Raw genomic sequence first — 25,543 nt, 5'->3', positions numbered from 1 at the left:
AGTGACTTTCTCAGAGGAGACCCCCGAGATCTCCCCAGACGGCAACAGACATCTATTGGCTGGCTCCACGAGGATTCGTCTGCCCATCTTGGTAGCTATAATCCCGACCCCCCTTTCTCTCTCTCTCTCTCTCTCTCTCTGTCCCACTATCGCATTTTGGTTGGCAATAAATAAAGTGCATTTCTGTAAATGTAAACTGGTTTTGTCCCCTGATGTGTCTTTGGCGCTCTGAGATCCATAAAAGAACCAATCACGACTCCTGCTCGGGTTGGGCGGATCGTGACACAACTCAACAGCACACAGCCAGCAGTATCAGATGAATCAAGATGCCATTATCCCCACCCATAAAATTTTGGCTAGAAAGTCAAAGGGTGCTCAGTAAAACCCACTCACCCTTCAACAGCCCCAGTTTGCCTGTGGGCAAGTCTAACAGACAATAGAAATTTACTGTAGGCTGTTGTGCCTTGAATGAAGTGACTCCACTGTGGGAGCTAAGACAGAGTACTGTGGATTTAATCAGCATAAGCAGCTTGATAAACAAGATGCCTTGGCAAGAGCAAACAGAGCCTTGAAGACACCATGAAGATTGGATCAACACTGGCGACAGGAAAGAAGAATGAATCAAGTAGAAATATTGCAAAATGTGTAAGCTTGTCTGTATGACGTTTAACCAAACCAATGTAGTAAAAAATGACCAGTTTTCCTAAAAAAGGTATATAAGCACGTGTAGCTGAGAGTAAATTTGGATTCTGATCAGCAGTCAGTAGACCCCCTCTCTCTCCCAGTTGTTGATTCTCCAGTGCTGAGCGCTGCCGTGCTGGACACGCTGGATCTCCAGGAGGAGCTGGAGCCCAAGGCAGCAAAGTGGCACCATTGACATTGCCAATGCATTTTTTCCATTCCTTTGGCTGCAGAGTGCAGGCCTCAGTTTGCTTTCACCTGGAGGGACGTGCAGTACACCTGGAACCGACTGCCCCAGGGGTGGAAACAGCCCCACCATCTGCCATGGGCTGATCCAGGCTGCACTGGAAAAGGGCAAAGCTCCAAAACATCTGCAATACATCAATAACAGAATTGTGCAGAGGAACAGGGCAATAAAAGTATTTGAGAAAGGAGAGAGGATCATCCAGATTCTGCTGGAAAGAGGTTTTGCCATCGAGAAGAGCAAAGTCAAGGGACCTGCCTGAGAGATCCAGTTCCTGGGAGTAGAGTGGCAAGATGGACAGAGCCAGATCCCCACTGAAATGATCAATGAGATCATCACAGTGTCTCCACCAAGCAGCAAGAAGGAAACACAAGCTTTCCTAGGGGCCTTAGGTTTTTAGAGAATGCATTCCTGAATGCAGCCAGATTGTGAGCCCTCCCTCCCTGATCACCCTAACAAAACCAATTCCAGCTGTGGCCCTGAACAGCAACAAACCTTCACCCAGAGCAAGCAGAAAATCGCTCATGCAGTGCCCTTAGCCCAGTCAGGACGGGACCAGAGGTGAGGAATGTACTTTACTCTGCAGCCAAGAACAACGGCTTGTCCTGGAGCCTTTAGCAGAAGGAGCCAGGGGAGATTCAAGACCGAGCACTAGAATTCTAGAGCCAAAGTTACAAAAAGTCTGACGCAAACTACACTCACAAAAAAAAAAAAAAAACCCAAAAAAACCCAACAAAATCTTATCCACCTATAGTAAGAAAGTTCAAGCCACCTCAAAAGAAATTGTCACAAAAGCATAGCTCCTCCTGGCACCCTGACTCCCAGTGCTGGGGTGGATGTTTAAAGAAAAGGCTCCTCTACCCACCACGCCACCCACACCACATGGAGCCCATGGATTGCTCTCATCACACAGCACGGGCGGATTAGAAACACAAATCACCCTGAAATTTTAAAAACACTTAAAACCGGACACAAGATAAAAACTTTAGTCTCACTAACAAGAAGGAGCAGAAACAAGTAACCCAGGCTAAAAAGCTCCACCATACAACCAACTAGCAGCACAAGAAACACACTGAGCTCTTGTCACTGACAGTTTCTGTCTCATGGTTGAGATGAACCAGAAGTGGAAAGTGGCCACAGGGAGCCCCACACGACGAGTCACACAAGCTACTGAAGGAGAAGGTGAATCAAGTGCACTTGCTGAACTCAAAGCCATTCAGCTGGCCCTGGAACTGCTGAAAGAGAGAACTGGCCAAAGCTCTACCTTTATACTGAATCATAAATAGTAACCAATGCTTTGTGGAGTTAGCTAGAAAGGTAAAAAAAGGCCAGCGAGCAACACAAAGGAAAACCAATTGAGGCTGCTGATGAGTGCAAAAACATTGCCACTCAGACAAACTCTCTGTAAAAGTCCATCATGTGGATGGCCACATCCCCTAAAGTCAGGCTAATAAAGAACACTAAAACAATGAGCAAGTAGATCAAGCTGCAAAAAAAGAGATGTCACCAATAAATTTAAATTAGCAACATAAGGGAGAGTTGTTCCTAGCTCAATAGGCCCATAGTGCCTCAAACCATCAAGGCAAAAATGCCACCTATAAGTAGGCACAAAACTGAAAAGGAGATGTAACCATAAGTTGCATTTCTCAAGTTATCCATGACTGTAAGATGTGCTAAAATCAAGCAAGCCAAGCTGATAAGGCCTCTCTAATACAGGCAGCAGTATTCCAAATAAAAGTATAAAGAAGCCGAGCAAATGAACTACATCACACTGCCTCAAACCCCCCAAGGCAAGTGCTATGTGATCACAATTGTAGAAGCCAGCACTGGATCATTAGAAACCTACCCTGTACCTCACACTACTACTCAAAACACCGTCTGAAGCCCAAAAAAGCAAGTCCTATAAAGACACAGCACCCCTGAGAGAATCGTCAGACAATAGGACCCATTTCAAGAACAGCCTTAGAAACACCTCAGCCAAAAACCAGGATATTGAATAAATAGATCATATCCCTTATCACACACCAGCTGCCAGGAAAGTTGAACTGTACAACAGACTACAGCAAATTACCCTAACGGCACTTGGCAGGGAAACATCCAAAAATTGAGAAATGAACTTAACAAAAGCCACCTAAATAGCCAACATCTGAGAGTCCATCACTCAAGCAAGTCCTGCCCAGTCTGAAGCCTTGCACACACTGTATGGGGATAAAGTCCCTGTAGGACACATAAAAGGTGTTTTAAGACTGTTTAGATTAGGCTCACCTCAAGGAAAGGCAAACCAATCCATACAATTGTTTTTGCTCAAAATCCCAGCTACACTTAGTAGGTAATGCAGAAAGATAAAGAAACCCATTGAGTACCACAGAAAAACATAATCTTAAGTGAGAACTGTGTGTAAAGTTTCACTGTGGATAAAAATATATAGCAGAGTTGAAAGAAGGTATTAATTAAGGTAGGATGCAGATGGTAATAGAATAAGGAGTAGGTAATGCCTTAAGCTGCAATGCAAGATGCAAGCAGAAGTATACATTCTATCAGCATCTGCTGAAACCAGGTGGAGCAGGGCTCCTTATCTCTTCCATGACCCATCCCTCAGAACTCCTCCCCACAAGGAGTTATACCTTATGGGAGATGCCCCAACCATGGAGAAAAGCCAAGTATTTCCTACCTAAATAAAATCTGAAATTTGAAACATCAGAGCAGCCTTTCCCACTAAATTCCCAGAAGAAGACCAGGCCTATCTTCATCACCACTAGATGTTAAAAAAGTAACTACACCCTTCTCCAAAATCATTGCTTCAACAAAACCACATCGGCCCCTCCAAGAAAACTACAGGTACCATTATTCAGAATGTAACCAACACCCTGAGCAACAGGGTTACAGGTTGTATTCTGACCTTGCCAGTGTTTTGGTCTTTATATCACTATACTTTTATTTTCATTTCCCAGTGAAAAACTGCTATTCTAAATCCCATATCTTTGCTGAGAGCTCTTTAATTTCCAAGTCATATTAATTTAGAGGGAGGGAGTTTACATTTTCCGTTTCAAGAGAAGCTCCAGAGCTCCTCAGCAGACACCTGTCTTTCAAACCAAGACAGTGCCCTGCTGCAGCTCCATCCCCATGGCAGGATCCGCGCTGGATGATCCCCAGGGACCCCCGGTGGGCAGAGCCCCCCTGAGCCCTGGTGCTGCTGATCCGTGTTGGGAAGACACCTGGCTGGGGGCTGCACATCCTCCCCGTGGCCTGGATTTTCTCTGCATTTCTCTTTGTCCTTCCCAAACACCCAAAAACAGGGTAAAAATAGAGATGTGAAATAACGACCTGCTTGGGGACACGGGGGGATCTTCCAGGGGATGCGGGGGACGCTCGGTTCCAGGGATTTGAGGGGTCCTGGGAGGGACCTGGGGCTTGCTCAGGGCGTTGGGCACCCCAGTTCCAGCGGCTCTGGCTGCGCTGGGAGACGGCTGGGAGAGGAGGAGCGGGAAGAGACGGAAGAGAAGCAGCGGGTGGAAGAGGAGGGACACAGGAAAAGCGGCAGGAAGAGGAGGAGCGATTTTGGAACCACGCTCCTCTCCCGCTCGCCCACACGGACCGCAGCGTCCCCCGGGAGTGACAAAATCGCCCCCCCAAGAACCCGCAGGTGAGCGAGGAGGGGGAGCTCGCCCCAAATCCGTCATGGGGGGCTCCGGGAGGGGTTTTTTTTGCGGTTCAGGGGATGTTTTGATTTGCAGGAGCCCAAAACCGAGCCCCGGAGCGGGGAGAGCTCAGAGGGGCGATCCCGGATCCGGAGGACCCCCGGCAGCCTGGAGGGGTGCGGGAGGTTGGTGCTGAGCGGGCTCCGGGCCCCCGAGGCTGAAAGGGGCGCTGACTGCTCCAGCTGCCCTTGGGCAGCTCCACCATCAAACCCAACGCGCTCAGCCCTTGCTTTCCTCCCCAAACCAGAATTTCCCAAACCTTGTCTGCATTGAGGAGGAGGAGGCTGTGAGGACGAGATCGATGGTGCGGGAACCCCAGGCAGGTGAGGAGGAAGTCAGTGCCCCTTTCTCCCTGTGTCCCGCTCCATCTCCCAGCCCAGCACGGCCCCGGCTGCAGCGCAGCCCTGGGGGGATCTCCTTGCCCTTGCCTCTGGCACGGAGGCAAATCCCATCCTGTCCTTGTCCTTCCTCCCCCAGACAAGGAGCTGAGCACGGACAGCAGGGAGGACAAATCCCCGCGGCACAGCCTCGGGCAAGAGGCCGTTTGCAGCGGCTCCACGGTGCAGGAATGCAACGGGGAGGAAAAGCCCCGCAGATCCCGCAGCAGGAGGGGCTGCAAACGCACAGCCCGGGGATCCCAGCAGGAAAGAGCCAGCCCGGGCCGGGGAGGCGGCCGGAGCTCGGAGCTGGGGCTGCATGAGCAGCTTCACCATGGGGAGAAGCCCCACAAGTGCTCGGAATGTGGGAAGGGCTTCAGGAGGAGATGGGACATGATCAGACACCGGAGAATCCACACGGGGGAACGGCCCTATGAGTGTGGGGAGTGTGGGAAGAGATTCAGAGTGAGCTCACACCTGACTGAGCACCAGAGGATCCACATGGGGGAGAGGCCTCACGAGTGTGATAAATGCAGGAAGAGGTTTCACACCAGCTCCAATCTTCTCAAGCACTCTCGCATACACAGGGATGAGAGGCCCTTCTGCTGCCCTGACTGCAGGAAGAGTTTCAAGTGCAACTCACATCTCATGATCCACCGGCTCGTCCACACGGGGGAGAGGTCCTATGAGTGTGATAAATGCAGGAAGAGGTTTCAGGGAAGCAGCAGTCTTGTCCTGCACTATCGTACTCACTGGGATGAGAGACCTTATGAGTGTCATGACTGCGGGAAGGGCTTCAAGCACAACTCCACCCTCACTGTCCACCGGCGCATCCACACTGGGGAGAGACCCTACAAGTGTCCTGTGTGTGGGAAGAGCTTCTCACAGAGCTCTCACTTGACCAGACACCAACGTAGTCTCCACTGAGGGAAGCCCTGCAAGTGCCCTGAGTGTGGGAAGAGCTTCGTGCATTGCTGCAGCTCCATCCCCATGGCAGGATCCGTGCTGGATTATCCCCAGTGACCCCCGGTGGGCAGAGCTCCCCTGAGCCCTGGTGCTGCTGATCCGTGTTGGAAAGACACCTGGCTGGGGGCTCCACATCCTCTTGTCTCCCCATTCCCTGAATTTTCTTTGCATTTCTCCCTGTCATTCCAAAACACCCAGAACTGGGGTAAAAGAATGTGCTTGGGGACATGGGGGGATCTTCCAGGGGATGTGGGGAAAGCTGCATTCCAGGGATTTAAAGAGTCCTTGGGGGTTGCTCAGGGCATTGGGCACCCCAGGCCCAGCAGCTCCAGCTGCACTGGGAGACCCTAGCTGAGGTTCTTGCACAACTGATCAACGACCCACTGCCCTGACACTGTCCCCATGTCCCCCTGTCCCAGCTCCTGCTGTCCCCTGTCCAGGATCCCCCTCTCCACCCTTCAGTCCCCTTGCCCCTGGCTCATTCCTATCTCACCCCACTGTCACTCCTGTCCTGCTCCAATCTCAGTCTAAATCCCATTCCTGGTTTCATTCCCTGTCCATGTCTCGTATTCTCTGCCTGGCTGCCGTTCACATATTCCCAGTCCAATATTCCATGTGCTTTTTCCCTTCTTGTATTCCCAGTCCTACTCCCATTCCCATATTTCCATTTCTATATTTCCAGTCCCCTTCCCATATTCCCATTGCCAATCCTGTTCCTGTATTGCCATTTCCATTCCTTGTCATATGTTGTTAATCCCCATCCCATATCATCTCCCCAGTTATTATTTTCGTATTCCCAGTTCCTGTTTTCGCTCCCGTTTCCATGTCCCTGTCCCCATTCCCAGTTCCATTCCCAGTGCCTGTCCCCATTCCCAGTGCCTGTCCCCATTCCCAGTGCCTGTCCCCATTCCCAGTTCCATTCCCAGTGCCTGTCCCCATTCCCAGTTGTTGGAATGTGTAACACAGAAGTCTCTTTGAGTCCCTCTGAGAGAGAACAGAATGGAAGAATTAAATTCAAAACATTTTCAGAAATGAACTATATTAAGCCACACCAACATGACATAGATCTCTAAGGTTTAAAGAAGTAGAAATATTAAGTTACATAGATATTATGTAGAAATGTAAATCATAGTGTGAAATAGGTAGAAATATGTTTTAAATGTCCTAAGAAGTAACAGCAGTAGAATCTCATGTAAAAAAAACAAAGCTGCATTGAAAGCTTAAAAGCACAGTTCTTGACAGAATAAAAGTAGAATAAAATTTTTTTATATTCTTCCCATTAAACAGATAGGCCACGTGCACAACTTAGACGTAAATGTTCGTATTAGAAAACCAGAATTCTAATAGGTTTAGGAGAAATGCTTCAGGTTTCTGGTTTTGGCTCACTGGGTAATTTGTCAATAAAAATCTGTGTACTGGAGCCAGAGCTCCCTCTTGCTCCTCTCTTGTTGCTCTCTCTTCCTCCACCACCATCATCATCACCACTACCAGCACGGGAGAGAAGAAGAAGAGGAAGATGAAGAAGAGAAGAACAGAAGAAGAAAGGCCAGGGAGCATCTGCCTCTGGAGACTCTGCACCAGCCGCAGCTTCGACCTCTTGCAGCAGAGAGCTGCTCCTGCTTCCATCGGGACTTTATGGCAGAGAGATTGAACAGGGACTGGAGAGCCTTGGGCTCTTTGCCTTTGGAGCCTGACGTGCCTTGACAAGAAACAACTTTACAGCAGCCAGCAGCTGCTCTGCTCTGGGAAGATCTAAAGCCACAACCAATCCCCACAGCCGGTGCCAGTCCCTGTCCCCATTCCCGGTTCTAGTTCTTGTCCCTGTCCTGTATTCTGGCTCTGGGTCCCACAGTCCTGGTTCCTATTCCCACTCCAGGTCCGGAATTGCTGCACTCAGTCCTCATTCTGTAACAGTGTATGTGTAAGGCTTTGCTAATCCAACCTTGCTAGATTAGGGAACACAGCCAAAAGACCACTGAAACTTGCTTAAGGAAGATTATGTCTTAAATTACCATAAGCATCCTGTAGGTGCCCCGTTTGTGGATGCTGGCAAAAAAAGATAGGAAAAATTCAACCAATGGCTAAGAGAGGAAGACCACGGCCTTCCTTCCCATAACCACCAGGAGCCAGAAGAGCCCCCAGCAACTGGCTGCACAGACACAGAAAGAACTTGAGAAGATGCTGAAAGGCACAGACATGGGAGAAGATGAAAATAACAGACGGACTGACACGGAGTGGGGTGCGTGCCGTTGGTGGAGCGGAGACTCCCCGGACGCCCAACGCTGATTTGCTTGCTGCCACTTGCTCAATAAATTTTCTATTTCCATCTATTGTTTAGTTTATTATAGATGAATTTATGTAGAAGATGTTACACTTCCTAAAGCAGACCCCTGGGATTCCATCCCATGAAACAAAGAAATTCCTTCAAACGAAATCCCCCCTCCCTTACCAAAAACCCCGGATTTCTATTGGCTCTTAGGATTTCTATTGGCTCTTAAAGTTACAAGTTAATTGGTTCTTTTCTTACTTAGAGTTTTAAGATAATTGGTTAGTTTGTAAGTTGTAGTTTTTATTGGTTAGAAACTCAATCCTTTGGAAACCTATATAAAGTGTTTTGTTATCTGATATAATTAGACCATTGCCAGCATTCCCTTCGAGGACAATAAAGTTATCCTTGGAACTCTGCAGCACGATCTCAAGCCTTTCTTCTTCGCTAGTGAGTAGCTGGGGGCTCTTCATCTGGGGTTCAGAAGTACCTGGACTCAGGGCTGCAGACCCCGGGGCTGGAAAATACCCAACCCTAAAAAAACAGCTACAAATTTATAATAGGCTGAGGGTGGTGCTGTGCCAGTGCCGCCCATCCCACCCCTGTGCAGGAGCCTGGCTGAAGCTGCTGAGCTGGCACAGCCCGTCTCCTCTCCCCGTCGTGTGTTCACAGCAATCCCGGGAGCCGAGCCCCCCTTTCCCCACAGCGCGGCAGCTTCCCCCATTATCAATGAAATGCTTCATCAACACAAATTATGACCATTTCTAGGACCATCATTTAAATTGTAAAATTTGATCTGAGTCAAAATTTCCTTTATATATAGGGAAAAACAGGATTTCTTTATATGCTTGATTTTTAAGGCTCGGACTTAGTTTCTGTATTTAATTTCAAAACCATTGTATTAAGAGTATGAATTCTGTATTACAGAATGATTTTTATTCTGTTTTATTATTTAACTTGAATTCTTTCAACATTGCAAACAAATTTTGGAAAGCCTCCAGACATACCTTTGAATCAAATGTATGACGATAATCAGTTAAGTTGTGACTTTAATGTTCATTTGTTTTCTTAATTTTCTCTTATTTTAGCAGATCTTGTATGACCTTATCCTGTACTGTCTCATGATTTTAAGTATTTTTCAGAATTCCAAGAAAATTACCTTAGCTTCATTGAAAGCCTCTTCTGAATTTCTAGTCTTGCAGTTTTCCCGAGTGTTATCACAGAAGCACTCCAGCAGCCTGCCATGTTCAAAGCATCTCATCCTGAGGAAGAACTTCAGAGACAATGAGCTGCTGAAGAAATCTGATTTCTTTCTCACCCTGAAATGTTTAATTGTAGCTTTTAAGAGTCTTGTTTTTTTTAATAAAAAAATGTCAGGGAGTTCTCTTCCAATTAGAATTTAGGCTCTGGCCAGGTCTTAATTCTACCTGGAAGGGAAATTCTGCAAACCCAGGTGTTTTCTGCACCAAAACAATATTCCAGTCAGTTTGATTTGGCAATTTGACCCTATCAATATGGCAGCTGAAGCTAATTTTAGGGTAAATTCGATGCTTATTTTCTAGAGATGACCATCTAATTCCTCATTGAATCAAGGCTTGTCAGCTCTTTGAGACACTGGGGTGATGACAGTTTGTTAAGGATTGATGATTATCTAATTTTATAAATGTATGAGCATTATTTAAATTATTGTTGACTATTGTATTGGGTTTTACCTGCAGAAGATTGTGAACTTTGAATTTGCTGTGCTTAAAAAAAAAAAAAAAAAAAAAAAAAGAGGGGGAAACAATAGCATTGTAGAATTTTTTGTTAGATAATAGTTAAAGGAAAATATGAAGTTCAATTATACGTTATGCTTATGCTTTGCTTTGCTTGCTTTTAGTAGTACAGATTTGTCAATTAACCAACTTAAAGTAAATGTTTAAGTAACTTTTGTTAATGTATTAAGTTTAAATATCATATGTCTCTCCAATACAACCCCAGAAAAACTCCTTTTCACTCGATTAGCTATCCTTGTAGTTTTGTTCCTGAATGAAGCAAGTGAAGTTTTGTTTTGATGTCCAGGTGAAAGGAGCAGGGCTGGCCAAGACCCTCCTCAAATAGTCAAGGTCAAAAACTGGGTTGGCCTCTTGTGTTTGCCATCAAGAAGATTTTTAGCTCTGCTGCTGGCTGCAACCCACCAGGCATTGAGTGGTGGGGGCACACACCATGCCAGATCTTGATGAAAAGGATGGCCTCTGCTCCCAAAGGGACAACCAGGAAGAGAAAATAACCCAAGTACCTGCAAGTGCTATGAGTCACAGAATGGTACAGTTTGGATGGTTTGCTTAGTGGATTGGAATTCAGTATCATGGATGGAAAAGTTTTTTAGTGCTAATCATAGTGCCTTGTTTCCTCCATGCACTTGACAAATGATTAATAAGTCTGTTAAGGGAATCTTTATGGTTCTAAGATGTTGGAGTCAGTGAGTTAGGGGTCTCTGAATTCTTCAGAGAGAAACCAGAATGCAGGGATTGAATAAGGTTTAGAGTGAGTTCTGATGCTTTTAGTAAGTAAAAGTTTTCAAATGTCACAGAGGTAGAATGTGTTCTGCTGAAGGTTGCAAACATAGTGTTATCTTCAGTAGAGGCTCCAGGCCTACAGTTGTAGACAGGACTTAGACATAATAGAGTTATAGTAAGAATATTGCTTGCATTTCATAGATAATAACAAGATAGAGTGTATGCGTAGTGTTATACGTAACCTGGTGTGCTAAGAAACTAGAATTCTAATAGGTTAAAAAGTGGTGGTCTGAGTTTGCATCTTAGCTTCTTATATAGGGAAAATCCTATATAAGAGTAAGTATTGGAAGAGCGGCTGCTTTTAGCTATTGGCTTTTGCCAGGGCTTCTAGCCATTCCCTTATTGCTTATTGCTGCTGCTTTTACCATTGCTTTTGCTATTGCCTGTTGAGACTGGTGTGCTTTGTAATAAATAATCTTTTAACTATTTGCTGATTTGCTTATTTAAGATCACCCGACAAGTAGGAGCCTATAGAGCACTGGGCGTCAGAAAGAACCCCACAGGTTTCCACCTCACTGTATCCAAAATCTTGCTCTTTGCCCTAAACCATCACCTTTGGCTATGAAAGACACTCTTTTGTAACAGCAAATCAAACTTATGCGATCACTAAAGTTGGAAAAGACCTCCAAGATTTTTCAGTATTCCTTGATGCCACCAGAAGACAGGACTGAAAGCAGAAGATTTTCTGGGGTTGAAAGTCAACAAATCCACTCTTCCAAAGGAATTCCCAATGTTGGTTTGTGTCCCAATGGATGTTCCCACCCCTGCCCACAGGGAGACAGGATGATGCAGAGTCCCCCCAGCCAGGTGTCTTCCCGACACGGATCACCAGGACCATGAATCACCAAAGCTCTGCCCAACAGGGGTCACTGGGGATCATCCAACACCGATCCTTCCATGAGGGATGGAGCTGGAGCAGAGCGCGAAGCTCTGCCCACACTCAGGGCACTCACAGGGCTTCCCTTAGTGGTGGCTCCGTTGGTGTTGGGTCAAGTTAAAGCTCTGTGAGAAGCTCTTCCCACACTCAGGACACTCGTAGGGCCTCTCCCCGGTGTGGATGCGCTGGTGGACAGTGAGGGTGGAGTTTTCCTTGAATCCCTTCCCGCAGTCGGGGCAGCGGAAGGGCCTCTCCTCTCTGTGAATCTGCTCATGTCTGAGGCGATCGGAGCTGGTCTGAATCCTCTTCCCACACTCAGGACACTCGTAGGGCCTTTCCCCAGTATGGATGTGCTGGTGTTTTCTCAGGGCGGACATCCACCCAAAGCTTTTCCCACATTCCAAGCAGGTGTAGGGCCATTCCCCTGTGTGGGTGTTCTGGTGCTGCATCAGGTGAGAGATCTCACTGAAGCTCTTCCCACATCTCCCACACTCACAGGGCCGTTCCCCAGTGTGGACCATCTAGTGCTGGCTCAGGTTGGAGCTCTGGGTGAAACCCTTCCCACATTCCAAGCACTTGTGGGGCTTCTCCCCTCCATGAGGCTTCTCCACCAGCTCTGAGCTCTGCCTGCATCTCCGGCCGCCTTCCCGGCTCAGGGAGGGTCTTTCCTCCTCGCAGCTCCCTGGGCTGGGTTTGCAGCCCCTCTTCATGAGGGATCTCTGGGCCTTTTCCTCCTGCTCCATCTGTCAATGCCTCGGGAATGAAAAATCCTGGTTTGGGAAAAACACAAGAGGAGAGGGCCTTGGGCTGGGGGCTCCTCCTTCCCAAGTTCACCTCAGAAAGCCATTGGGCACCTTGTGTACGTAAGAACCTCCAAAACACCAAGCTTCAGCCCAAAAATGCTCCAAACATCAGGACACAGACAAAAAAAACACCCCCAAACATCAAGATTCACCTTAAACCCCCTCTAAAACATAAAGATTCAGCCCCCACCCCAAAAAAGAGCAAAGCACCAACATTTAGCCCAACAAAGCTCAGAAACATCCAAGATTCACCCCTGTGAAAATCGTGGATCCCTCCCTCTGGTCACCTGATGTATGTGATGGGGTTCAACGCTCCTGGGGCTGGGGAGAGGCTGCAGATGCCTCACCGGGCTCCGGCCGCTGTCGCTGTCTCGGGCCTGCCCGGATGCTACAACAATGGCGCCTTTGCTGCACCAGGGGTGCTCTGGGGACAACGCCAGCCCCTGGCTTGTCCCGCTCTGCCCAATCAGCACAGACAACTAAGAGTGACAGCAGAATCAGCCAATCGCAGCCAGGGGCGGGCTCTGCACACAGGATGGATTCCCGTTCCTTTCCCGGCGCTCCGCCATTTCTTGGACCCCTCCCCTGAGGAGCGGCTCCGCGCTGGTCCTGGCCCGGGCATCGGGCCAAGGAGCTGCTGCTGCCCTGAACCGCCGGGAGCTCGGGGTGAGCGGGAGCTGAGGGCGGTGGGAGCTGGGGGTGACACCGGGATGGAGCCGGGACCCACCTGGAGCTTTTGCAGGAGCCCGAGGCGGGCAAGGGATGGTTGAGAGAGGCCCCAAGGGTGTGCGGGAAAATTCACATCGCCAGAGGGTTGTGTGCACAAAGGAGACAGAGGAGTCCTGTAATAGTGACTTTATCGATGAGCAAAGGGAGAGGCTATGGGCATTTGCCATGCAGTCTCTACAACACAGCCTCCTTTTTACCCTCATTTTCCAGGCTGCATCTCCCTCTTCTTTTCCCGAAAAAAAGAAAAGATACTTGGAAGGTTCAGGTTTCCCAATCCGCCTGCTGCATGTTCTCCTTATTATGCACCCCTCGTTTAGTATAACATCCGATTTTCACGGCTCTGTTAAGTGTTTCTCGAAGTTCAGGAATTGGGCAGGATTTTGGCTGAGCAGAAGTCTATGTCAATTAGTAACATTTTCTGAAACTGAATATTTCTTCCATTGCTTTCTCATGTACAAGTCCCTGGTCGTATTTCCAGGCAGATTCACTCTTTGACTCTGGTCCCTCTTTGATTTTGGGATTATTCTCAGTGCCCTCCCTCCCTGTCCTTTTGCAGCCGTTTCTGGATCAGGCCTGGCTGCCACCTGCATCCCCTTGCTCAGCTGCTGAATGAGCTGCACTCAGCAAGGTGTCGGGCACGGGAAAAAGATGAGAGTTTGTTTAACCCATGGTCTGCCAGGGAACCACGAAAACGTGTCCCATTGCCATCCTTTCCCCATTTCAACTGGTACATGATCTACTTTCTTGTTTCCTTTTTTATCTGTTTTGCCCCTGTTCAGTTTCTTCTATTTGCAAACAGCAGTTGGACTAATTTAATTTTCCACAAACTCCACCTTCTTCTGTTAAAGGATAATCTGATCCTATCCTATCCCATGGTGAAATGTCTTGTTCTTCCTTTCTGTGGGTTGCTTGGCAGGAAGGTCAGGAGCTGGAGGTGGTCAATTGATTGTTATTTTGAGGACTGATAATATATTCATTAGTTCATAGCAATAATAATAATAACATTAATAATAATAACAACTCTAGTAATAATAAGCAACACTAATAAGAGTATGAAAATTAATCATAATAGTAATAACAGTGATAATATGTAGTTTTTAACTTAATTATGCTACTCGAAATATTGGTGGATTTTCTGGCTCCTGATCTGAATTTGATGAGGCTCCCAGGGGCTGGTCTGTGGATTTGGGTTTGTTCTGGTGTCTGTTCATCTTTTCTCCATTTTTGGTTGGTCCCTCCAGCCAGGGCTGCATCAATTGACCACTTTTCTCTATTTAAGTCATCAGATACTTGCATTCCCAACTGATTTCTCTGGACTTGCCAAAACACCCCAGTGCTCTAATACACTCTGGATAACCTAGAGAGCACATGTTGGAGTGGGGAGAGGGATATTCCCCATCACTTTCTTTACTAAAGTTTTCACAATGTTCCCTATTTGCTGTTTCCCTTTGCAACTGAACCAATTTCTGTTGCAGTCAGATATCCTCACTATGGGCTCTGCCTTTAGCTGTGCAAATTCCATCTGTGCAGGCAGGCAGAGCTTGGGGTGATGGACAGAGGGAATCAGCCCAGTTACTTTCCCAGGCAAGAATATCCTGGTACATTGTCCACACTTTGCCCCAGCAGTGTTAATGTGCATTTCTAACCTCTCCTGACTGTGTGGAATCCCTGCTTGTCTTCCAGTGGAGCCATTGGATGACTCCTATGTGGCCCCCCACAATTTCCTTTTTTGTTTCATATTAACAATATTGTATTGACATTTTTTCTGTTAAAGTGTTACCTTTAAAGCTCTTCTGGTGTTGCAAAATCCATCCTAAAGATGAACATCTAAAAAACCATGCCAAAATTTTGATATCACTAAGTCACCAACATATATACACAAATAATCCCAATTCAAATGGTCAAACGCTGCACGTGCCAGGAAAAGTTGGGATTGTGCAGGACAATGAGGAAGAGTAGGAGGAAGAGGAATGTGAGGAAGAGTAGGGGCCCAGGAGGAGGAGGAGGAGAAGAAACAGGAAGCAGCAGAAGGTTCCAGCCCTCCCTGTGTCTGCAGCCTCTCCCCAGCCCCAGGAGCGTTGTCCCCATCACATGCAGCAGGTGACCAGAGAGAGGGATCCCTGATTATCACAGGGGTCAATCTTGATCTTTGTGAGCTTTACTGGGCTAAATGTTGGTGGTTTTGTTTTTAGCAGGGGCTGAATCTTTCTATTTTGGATGGGGTTTTGGCCAAATCTTGCTGTTTGGTGAGATTTTCATCTGTGTTGTGATGTTTGGAGGATTTTTGGGCTGCATCTTGGTGTTTTGCAGGTTCTTACACACACAGGACACCCAGTGTCTTCCTGAGTTGCACTTGGGCAAGGGGGAAACCCCCCAGCCTAATGCCCTCTCCTCTTGTTTTTTCCCCAAACCAGGATTTTTTATTCCCAAAGTGTGGGCAGATGGAGCAGGAGGAAAAGGCCCAGAGATCCCTCAGGAGGAGGGGCTGCAAACCCAGCCCAGGGAGCTGCGAGGAGGAAAGACCCTCCCTGAGCCGGGAAGGCGGCCGGAGATGCAGGCAGAGCTCAGAGCTGGTGGAGAAGCCTCATGGAGGGGAGAAGCCCCACAAGTGCTTGGAATGTGGGAAGGGTTTCAGCCACAGGTACATTCTGATCAAGCACCAGATGATCCACACTGGGGAACATCCCTATTAATGTGGGAAATGTGGGAAGGGATTTAGAGAGAGCTCCAAACTGATCTGGCACCAGATGGTCCACACTGGGGAACATCCCTACAACTGTGGGAAATGTGGGAAGGGATTTAGAGACAGCTTCTACCTGCTCCAGCACCAGGCGATCCACACTGGGGAATATCCCTACGAATGTGGGGAATGTGGGATGGGATTCAGAGACAGCTCCAGCCTGGCCCGGCACCACATGCTCCACAGTGGGGAGAAGCCCTACGAGTGTAGGAAATGTGGGAAGAGCTTCAGCTGTGGCTCCAGTCTGAGGCAGCACCAGGTGATCCACACTGGGGAGCAGCCCTACCCCTGCTTGGAATGTGGGAAGAGCTTCAGGCTGAGGTCAGACCTGAGAAAACACTAGCACAACCACACCGGAGAGAGGCCCTATGAGTGTCCTGTGTGTGGGAAGAGGTTCCTGAGAAGCTCCACTCTGATCAGACATGAGCGGATTCACACAGAGGAGAGGCCCTTCCGCTGCCCCGACTGCGGGAAGGGATTCAACCGCAACTCCATCCTGACTGTCCACCGGCGCATCCACACTGGAGAGAGGCCCTACAAGTGTCCCAAATGTGGGAAGACGTTTTACACCAGCTACAATCTCCTGGAACATGAGAAGATTCACACAGAGGAGAGGCCCTTCCGCTGCCCCGACTGCGGGAAGGGATTCAAGTGAAATTCCACCCTCACTGTGCACCGACGCATCCACACTGGGGAGAGGCCCTACGAGTGTCCTGAGTGTGGGAAGAGCTTCTCACAGAGCTCAGCCTTGACCCACCACCAACGAAGGCACCACTAAGGGAAGCCCTGTGAGTGCCCCAACCATGGGCAGAGCTTCGTGCTCTGCTCCAGCTCCTTCCCCCATGGGAGGATTGGTGTTGGATGATCCCCAGTGACCCCCATTGGGCAGAGCCCTGCTGATTCGTGGTCCTGATGATTCGTGTTGGGAAGACACCTGGCGAGGGTGGGACGGAGGGTTCTGCATCATCCTGTCTCCCTGTGGGCACCTGGAGGAACACAAGGGCGGGACCATCCATCTGGATACAAACCAACATTGGGAATTCCTTGGGGAGAGTGGATTTGTTGCCTTTCAACCCCAGAAAATGTTCTGCTTTCAATCCTGTATTCTGGTGACATTCAGTAATACTGAATGATGTTGGAGGTCTTTTCCAACCGAAGTGATCACACTATTGTGATTTCCTATTATTAAAGGATGTCTTCTGAAGCAAAATGGTGATGGATTGGGGCAAAGACCTAGAGTTTGGAGACACTGGAACAGAAATCCATCCAGAAAAGTTTCTTCTCTGCCACCCAAGCACTTGGATCATCAGCTGGCATGGACAAGGAAATGCTTTTCTTCTGGACTTGATTTGCTTTTGAACTAATACATGGGTGGGGACATGGGGGGACAGAGACATGGCAGGACACAGACACGGAGAGTGACATGGGGACAAATGGACATGGAAGAGGATGTGGCCATTCGTGGGGACATGGGGGAGACATGGATGGAGATGTGGGGGACAATGACAGGGATGGGAACATGGTAGGGACATGGCCATGGGTGAGGACACGGTGGAACATGGCCAGTGACATGTGGGGACGTGGCCAAGGCCGGTGCCATGGCGGGGACTTGCAGGGGCTGTGTGGGATGCTGGGTTTGAGGGGGTTGAGGGTTCCTGGGAGGCACTTGGGGCTCTCTGAGGGTTTTGGGGACCCCAGGCCGAGCGGCTCCGGCTGCGCTGGGAGACCCTGGCAGAGGTTCCAGGGCAGCTGCTCAAGGACCCCCTGCCCTGGAGCCCCAGCCAGGCATTGGGCTCCTGGAAGGGAATGAAGGTCCTTGTCCCCAGGAGGGAAATGCCAGCACTCCCAGGGGGCGGTGGTAGCTGAGAGGCCCCAAGAGGGAGGGGAAAGCCAGACAGAGCTGTCCCCTTCCAAAACTGCAACCCAAAAACTCACAAATCTCAGGAATTCTTTCTAGGAAAAAGCAGCAATGAGGTGCCTGAATTGTGAGATAGGGAGTATGGGACCTCCAGAGTAAGGAGGAGGGGCATGGAACCCCCAAAACTAAGCATGTTGAATGGGGGTGGTGGATTGGGGTGCAGTGGGGAAAGCATTGAAGACCATGGGAAAAGAGAAGCTGGGAGCCCCAAAAAGTGGGGGAGAGGGCTGGAACTCCTAAATTGTACTGGTAGGGGTCCCACTCTTCCTGCTTTCTAGTACTGCATCCACTTCCTATTCTTTATGGCCCTTCTGCTCCTTCCTTGGCCCTCCTCCATCCCTTCTCCTGCTCCCCCTGGGCCCAGCGCCCACCCTTGGCTCCCCCCATTTTCCCAACAAGTTGCATCCCGTGGGAGGAGCTGGGATGGAGCCAGGGCAGGTTGGGCTGGGGCAGTGCTGTGCTCTTGGCCCAGTCTGTGCACCCCCCATGCGCCCCCTCCCCAAAAGCATCAGGATTCTCCCTAAAAAGGGGCCACCTCACCCAGAAACTAACTGGGAAATCTCTGAAGCCCCCCTCGAAATTTATAACCCCTTAAAACTGGCAGAAAGCAGCAGGATCTTCCCTAATAAGGGCTCCCAACGTCCTTCCCTGTGGGGTCCCACTCCAATGTCAGAGCCTGTTAGACTGTTAAATAGAAGGTTCTCTGAGTCCCTCAGAGAGAGAGAAGAATGCAGGGATTGAATTAAACCCTTTGGAGAAATTGAAATATATTAAGCCACAGACATGAAGTACAAGTCTAAGTTTTAGTTTGAAGTAAGTAGGAATATTACTAAGTTACATAGATATGAAGTAGGAGTTTTAGTTTTCAGTAAGAATATTCTATAAGTGCCTTAAGAGAGTTAAAAGCCCAAAAATCTAGTTAATAGTTCAAAAACTTAGCCCCAGAGTGTCCTGGGTTACAATGTGAAGATGTGCCCAAAAGTATGTGTTCTATCACCATCTTCATGAACTGTGGAAACCAAATGGGGCAGAGTTCCTTATCTCTGTGGGAGATATCCTCTGCTAATGGGCCCTCTGCAGAAAACCTGGTGAGGCAGTGTTCTTTATCCTTGCCACAACCCACCCTTCCTCCAGGAAGAAATCTTCTGTTAATGGGAAATTGAATCCCACTGCAAAACTGATAAAATTACATCATCCCTTTGTGAGATGCTCCACCCATGGGAAGGAGCCAAGCATTTCCTACCTAGATGAAAGCTAAGATTTGGAACACCAAGGCCGCCTTTACCCACTGGTTTCCAGAGGACAAGAGCTGCCAGACCTTTCTACAGGATCACTACTTCAACAAGATCACTTCACTGCTACCACCTGTCTTACTAGCAGAGTGTCAGGTTGTACTCTGACTCTGTACGGGATTTTTTTACTATTGCATGTATTTTATTTTCTTTTTCCTCTTAAATTGTATTTCTGACTTGTAGTCTCTCACTGGTTTTGATTTCAAATCAGTACACAGACATAATGAAAATGCAGTAAGAACATTGCTTACATTTTCCTAGATAGAACAGACAGAGCTATTTACAGGAATAGACAGAACTATATATGTAAACTATAACATTACTTTGATACTCTAGAATTAAGATTCTAGTAGGTTTAGAAGGAATGTTTTTAGCTCATTGGATGATTTATGAATAAAACCCCTTGCACTTGGGTGAGAGACCACCATCTTCATCACCACCTGGAAGCAGAAGAAATGCCAGGCTGCTGCTGCTTCTCCTTCTCAGGACTCTATGCCAAAAGATTTTAGCCTGGACTTTAATACTCTGAACTCTTTGCCTTTGAGACTGATGCACTTCTGCAATAAACAACTTTACAGCAACCAACAGCTGCCCTAGTCTCTTTGAAGACCCAGACCCATGAACAACTTGACAAGAGCCAGTTGACTTCCCCCTCCCAGTAACTCATTCCTCAGGATTGCAAGGTGCTCCAAAACCTCCTGAGTAACGGGATCTCCCCAAGCTCTTCATCCCAACGTGTGGCTGTCTCATGCCAGGTGCCATCCCAGCCATCCTCCCTCTCCCAAACACAGCCCTGTTCTTGGCGGGGCAGAGCTGCTGCCAGGGGAATCGGTGTGTGCAGGGGATCCTTTATTCCCCTTGAGCAGCTCCAAGCTCCTGAGGGCAAAGTCCTGGTTTCTAGGGCTGTGCCCCTCCCCACATTTGTCGTGTTTAATACCCAGGTGTAGCAAGCCCGAGCCCTGTGGCAGCAGCTGGTGCCTGGACAGCCCCAGGAGCTGCGCTAATGCCTAGCACTGCCCAGGAGGGACTGATGGGAGGGGAGTTCATAAGAATCCTCGTGGGCCTCAGGGGCCCACACAAGAAGTGTTTAATGTGCCTGGGATGGATTTTGAGGAGTTTCTGTGTAGGAGAGTAGATTGTGAGAAATTAGGAATGGGGCTGCGGCTCAGCCTCATCCCTGTGGGTTCTTTCTTCTCTCTGGTCCCTCTGGGCTTGCTCTGGACCAGGGGAGAATGTGGAACCCACATGGAGAAAGGTAAAAGACAAAGAAGGCTCCTTTTCCCTGGATATTGTCCAGCAGTTTATTCCCAATCAGATTCCAAGGGAAGAGAGAGAGGCAGAACAAAGTATGGTGGGGAATTTTAAACTCAGCCAGAGGGGAGGGGAGAAACCGAACCATAACCAATGAGATCCTGCCAGCGGAGAGGGGCGAAGGGAGGGCTGAATCAACTCCACAGACCTGGGGGAGTACAGAACAAATCATTCAGTACAATGTACAAACCACAACTGTTGCATCTGGTGTTGCTTGGAGTGAAGACAAGTAAAAGAGCGGGAAGGGCCTTTGCAGGGGTTTTATAGAGATGTTTTATTTCAGCCCGAGTGTGCATGGTCCAGGGTTCAGGGAGCAAAGGCTTGGTACTTTGTGAGAGTCTAGATTAAATACATGGGATTGTCAGAGAGGGGAGAAGATCAGAGACCAATTCCTAGGGGACATGGGGGTGTTACAAGGGAGGGGTTAGGGCATGGGGACCAACAGAGAAACAGGGCCGGGGTGGACACCACTGAAGGCCCAGGCACGGTTTGCTAGGCCTTTTTCAGGATCTGAGCTCTTTTTCTCAGGCTGGGCAACTTTTTCCCAGGCTGAGACAGTTTCACAGCTCCAGCCTGAGCCTTTCCCAGGATGATAACTTTCTGTAAACAGAAAGGAATTAATAAACAGAGATTAGCACCTGATGTTGACTGAGAAACAGTTCTCGTGCTACATGACAGGCGATGTTTTCTCCTATTGTTCAATGGACTGCTGTCCTGTTCGAGACTTGCAAACCACACTAAATATGGTTTGGTTTTTCAATAAAATGCTTCTTTAGCCTCATACGCTCAAGAAGTCCTTGTCCTTATTATACACAACTCTCAGCGTGCTGCAACAGGCGGGAGTGACCGAAAGGCTGACAGACAGGGAGAGGGCACGAGGCTGACCCAGGGAGCAGAACAGGAGTTGCTTTCTCTAACTGGGAATGCCTTCAGGCTCCACAACTCCCCTTTTCTTTATTAATTAAGAAGACTTCTTTTAAGGATTTTAAAATCAAATGGTTGAGGTAACTAAATGTCCTGGCTTGAAAGGACAGGTGTCTGCCAGTAAAGGCAGCAGTTTCCCTTTGAAATAGAGACTTTATTTCCACTCCCCCCAAGTATTATAATTGTTTGAATCAAGGACTCTGAGGAAGAGATAAAGGAGTAGGAATAACAGCTCTTTTACTAATATATCTAACCATTCAAGCAGAAAAAAACAGCAGGTGTTAAAATTGTTAACAGAACAGAAGAGATAACTCGGTTTCAGTCCCTTCTTTAGATGCAAGCACGCTGTCTCTGTGCTTGGTCCCAGTCCTGCAGCTGGAACAAAGCCCAGAGCTGCAGAGGGCAGGTGGGAGGGGGCGGCAGCGGCCACGCCAGTTTCGGGTGGGAACGGGCTGGAGCGGCGGCTCCTCACTCACCGTTTGTGTCCAGGTGATCAGCTGTGTCCGCAGAGGCAGGAGGCTGGAACGGGGCAGATGCAGGGCAGGTGATCACAGAGGGTCTGGCTCTCCTGTGTTCCACAGCAGGGGCTGCAGACGGGGCAAAAATCATTCCAGGAATGAGCAACTGCTTCTGCCTTCTGCCTTCTGACAAAGACCAGGTGTTGCCACTAATTGCTCCAGGTGCTCCTGCCAACAGGCACCTGCAGAAAGGAGCATGGGCACCAATGCACGTGGGCTTGGGCTGTCCTCTGGCACAGAAGTGCCCCGGGGACACAGCTCTCTGTGGCAGGGGCAGGCACCAGCACTGGAACAGCTCGGGGCTGGCAGGTCTCCTTTGGCAGGGACTCTGCCACACCTGCTGATTCCAGTGCTGCCCAGGCCCCAGGGCTCAGAGCAGCATTGGCGCCCTGGGCCACACATCCCGTGTCCGTGTCACAGCCCTGCGTGTGTGACGGCCACCCAGCACCAGGTCATGTCCCACAGAGGCCCTGGCAGCTCCTGTGGAAGCACGGGTGCCCTTCCTGCTGCAGCTGCATCGGCAACTGTGGGGGCTCCTTCTGCTGCCCTGAGCAGGCAGAGCAGAGGAACATCTGCTTGTTGAGAACACGCGCGTGGCAGAGGTGAGGACTCCTGGGCGCTGCTGTCCTCACGCTCAGCTGTCTCCCTGCACCCTGGCCCCTCGTGGGCCCCAGCCTCCTCCTGGCCTTGGCGCAGGGAGGCAGCTCCTGTGCCCTGGGCTGCCGTGCATCTCTGGCTCTCTGCAGGCCTCTTGGGAAACGCTGCTTGCTGCAGTCAGCTTCCTCAAGAGCAGGGATCTGGAACACCTGGTGATGACAGATCAGATGGGGAGGTTTGGTGACTCTCTAACACTAAAGATATCAAGTAAAAAGCAGATTTTTCTGGGGCCATGTGTTAGTCATGAAATGTCTGCTCCAAAGGAGCAACCAGGAGAGAAGCTTTAGAAATGCCAATTAACAGTGTTGGGGCAAAGAACACATCTATCATTTGAATTACAGGATTAGATTAGAAACTGTCCCCCAGATAATAACCGACCTGACAGATGCAGCTCCTGACCTTTTTTGCCAACCAAGCTAAGCCAAAGAAGAAGTTGGCATTTGTGGAAAATAAATGAGTCAAACTGATGTTTGCAAATAGATGATAAGAGAAAAGTGGTAAAACAAATAACAAAGGAAATAAGAAAGTAGCTCATGCATCAGTCTAAATGCAGAAAGGATGGGAATGGAACACGTGTTCGTGGTTCCCTGGCAGACCATGGCTTAAATTAATGCTGTTCCTCCCCTGATGTGCTGCAGCAACTCTCATCTTTTTCCCATGCCCGACACCTTGCTGAGTGCAGCTCATTCAGCAGCTGAGCAAGGGGATGCAGGTGGCAGCCAGGCCTGATCCAGAAACGGCTGCAAAAGAACAGGGAATGAGATCACTGAGAATAATTTCAAACCAAAGAGGACCCAGGAAAAGAGACTGAAACAATGGTAATTAAAACAGTAAAGACAATTATTGAGAAAATACGAAGAGGGTTTGAACGGAATTAGATGAATGTGCTCAGAGACACGGCCAGGGACTTGTACAAAAGGAAGGAACGGGAACAACCAGGAGTTTCAGAAAATGTTACTAACTGACACGAACTGCTGCTCAGCCAAGATCCTGCTCAATTCCTGAAGTTCGAGGAGAAACACTTAACAGAGCCGTGAATATCGGATGTTGCACGAAAGGAGGGGTGCATATTAACTGGGACATGCAGCAGGCGGATCGGGAAATGTGAACCTTCCAAGTACCTCAGCCAGTGGGGAAAGGGAGAGGGAGATGCAGAGCGAGACCAAGCCCGGCCCTGGTGCCGCCCCCATAGCGATGCTGGCGCAGCCATGGCGCCATTTCCAGAGTGCCTGTGCTGCCCGGGAGCGGCGGCAGCGGCCGGAGCGCGGTGAGGCGGTGGCGGAGCTCGGAGGCGGCCCCAGCGCAGCATCCCGGGGACGGGGCAGCCACTTCTGGGCTACCCACAGGAACCGTGACGAGCCAGCGCTGCTCCGGCAGCGTGGCCGGGCTTGTCCCCGCTCTGCCCAATCAGCGCGCGAGAACGAGGAGTGACGGCAGAATCAGCCAATCGCAGCGAGGGGCGGGCTCTGCACGCACGGGCTCGGCTCCCTTTCCTCGAGGCTCCGCCATTTCTCTCCTCGCCTGAGGGGGTGCTCCGCGCTGCGCCCGGCCCGGGTATCGGGAGCCGCTGCTGCCCTGAACCGCCGGGAGCTCGGGGTGAGCGGGAGCTGAGGGCGGTGGGAGCTGGGGGTGAGTCCTGGATGGAGCCGGGACCCACCTGGATCCCCGGCAGGAGCCCGAGCTGGGCACGGGATGTTTGAGAGAGGCCCCAAGGGTGTGCGGGAAAATTCACGTATCCAGAGTTTTGTGTGCCCAAATGAGACAGAGGAGTCCTGTAAAGTGACTTTATTGATGAACAAAAGAAGAGGCCATGCGGCATTTGCCGTGCGGTCTCTAAAACGTAGCCTCCGTTTTAATCATCATTTTCCCGGCTCCATCTCCCTCTCCCTTTCCCCACTGGCTGAGGCACTTGGAAGGTTCAGATTTCCCGATCCCCCTGCTGCATGTCCCCCTAAATGTGCACCCCACCTTTTGTATAATATGCGATATTCACGGCAGTATTGTTTCTCTTTCTCGTAGCTCAGGAACTGGGCAGGATCTTAGTTGAGTAGCAGTCCGTATCAATTAGAAACATTTTCTGAAGATTATGGTCTATCCCGTTACTTCCTTCTCTACGAGTCCCTGACCGTATCTCCAAGCATATCCGTCTTGCTCTATTCAATCCCTTTTCACATTTCCTCAAGAATTGTATTTACAATCTTTTAATGACTATTTTCTCAATCTCTATTCCTGTTTCCGCTTTGGTTTGGGATTATTCTCAGTGCCCTCCCTCCCTGTCCTTTTGCAGCCGTTTCTGGATCAGGCCTGGCTGCCACCTGCATCCCCTTGCTCAGCTGCTGAATGAGCTGCACTCAGCAAGGTGTCGGGCATGGGAAAAAGATGAGAGTTGCTGAGAGTTGTTCAATCATCAGATACTTGGATTCCCAACTGATTTCTCTGGACTTGCCAAAACACCCCAGTGCTCTAATACACTCTGTATAACCTAGAGAGCACATGTTGGAGTGGGGAGAGGGATATTCCCCACCACTTTCTTTACTAAAGTTTTCAAAATGTTGCCTATTTGCTCTTTCTCTTTGCAATTTAACCAATTTTTCTTGCAGTTAGATATCCTCACTATGGGCTCTGTGTTTAGATGTGCAAATTCCATCTGTGCAGGCAGGCAGAGCTTGAGGGGAGGGCCAGGGGAATCAGCCCAATTGCCCCCCCAGGCAAGAAGACCCTGGTAGCTTGTCCACACTTTGCCCTAGTAGAGATAATTTGTTTTTCTAAAGCTTCTCTCCTAACTGTCTGGAACCCCTGCTTCTCTTCCAGAGCAGCAATTGGATGACTCTTATGTGCCCCCCTCCCACAATCTGCTTTTTTCTTTTTCTTATTAACAATATTATATTAACATTTTATCTGTTAAAGTGTCACCTTTGGAGCTCTTCCAGTTTTGCAAAATCCATCTGAAAGGTGAACATTGAAAAACCCATACCGAAATTTTG

The 25,543-nt window shown here is 49.0% G+C and overlaps 1 long non-coding RNA gene across 1 annotated transcript in view; it reads left to right on the top strand.

Annotated features, from left to right (window-relative positions):
* Nucleotides 1-25,543, top strand: part of LOC306815881 — a 45,969-nt gene that overhangs the window by 19,752 nt on the left and 674 nt on the right. The gene's annotated exons all lie outside the window — the stretch shown is intronic.

This window comes from Erithacus rubecula, assembly GCF_903797595.1.
Source record: "Erithacus rubecula genome assembly, contig: scaffold_272_arrow_ctg1, whole genome shotgun sequence".
Classification (NCBI taxonomy): Eukaryota; Metazoa; Chordata; class Aves; order Passeriformes; family Muscicapidae; genus Erithacus; species Erithacus rubecula.
Note: the sequence above shows the minus strand (reverse complement) of the source record. Positions and strands in the feature narration are given on the sequence as shown.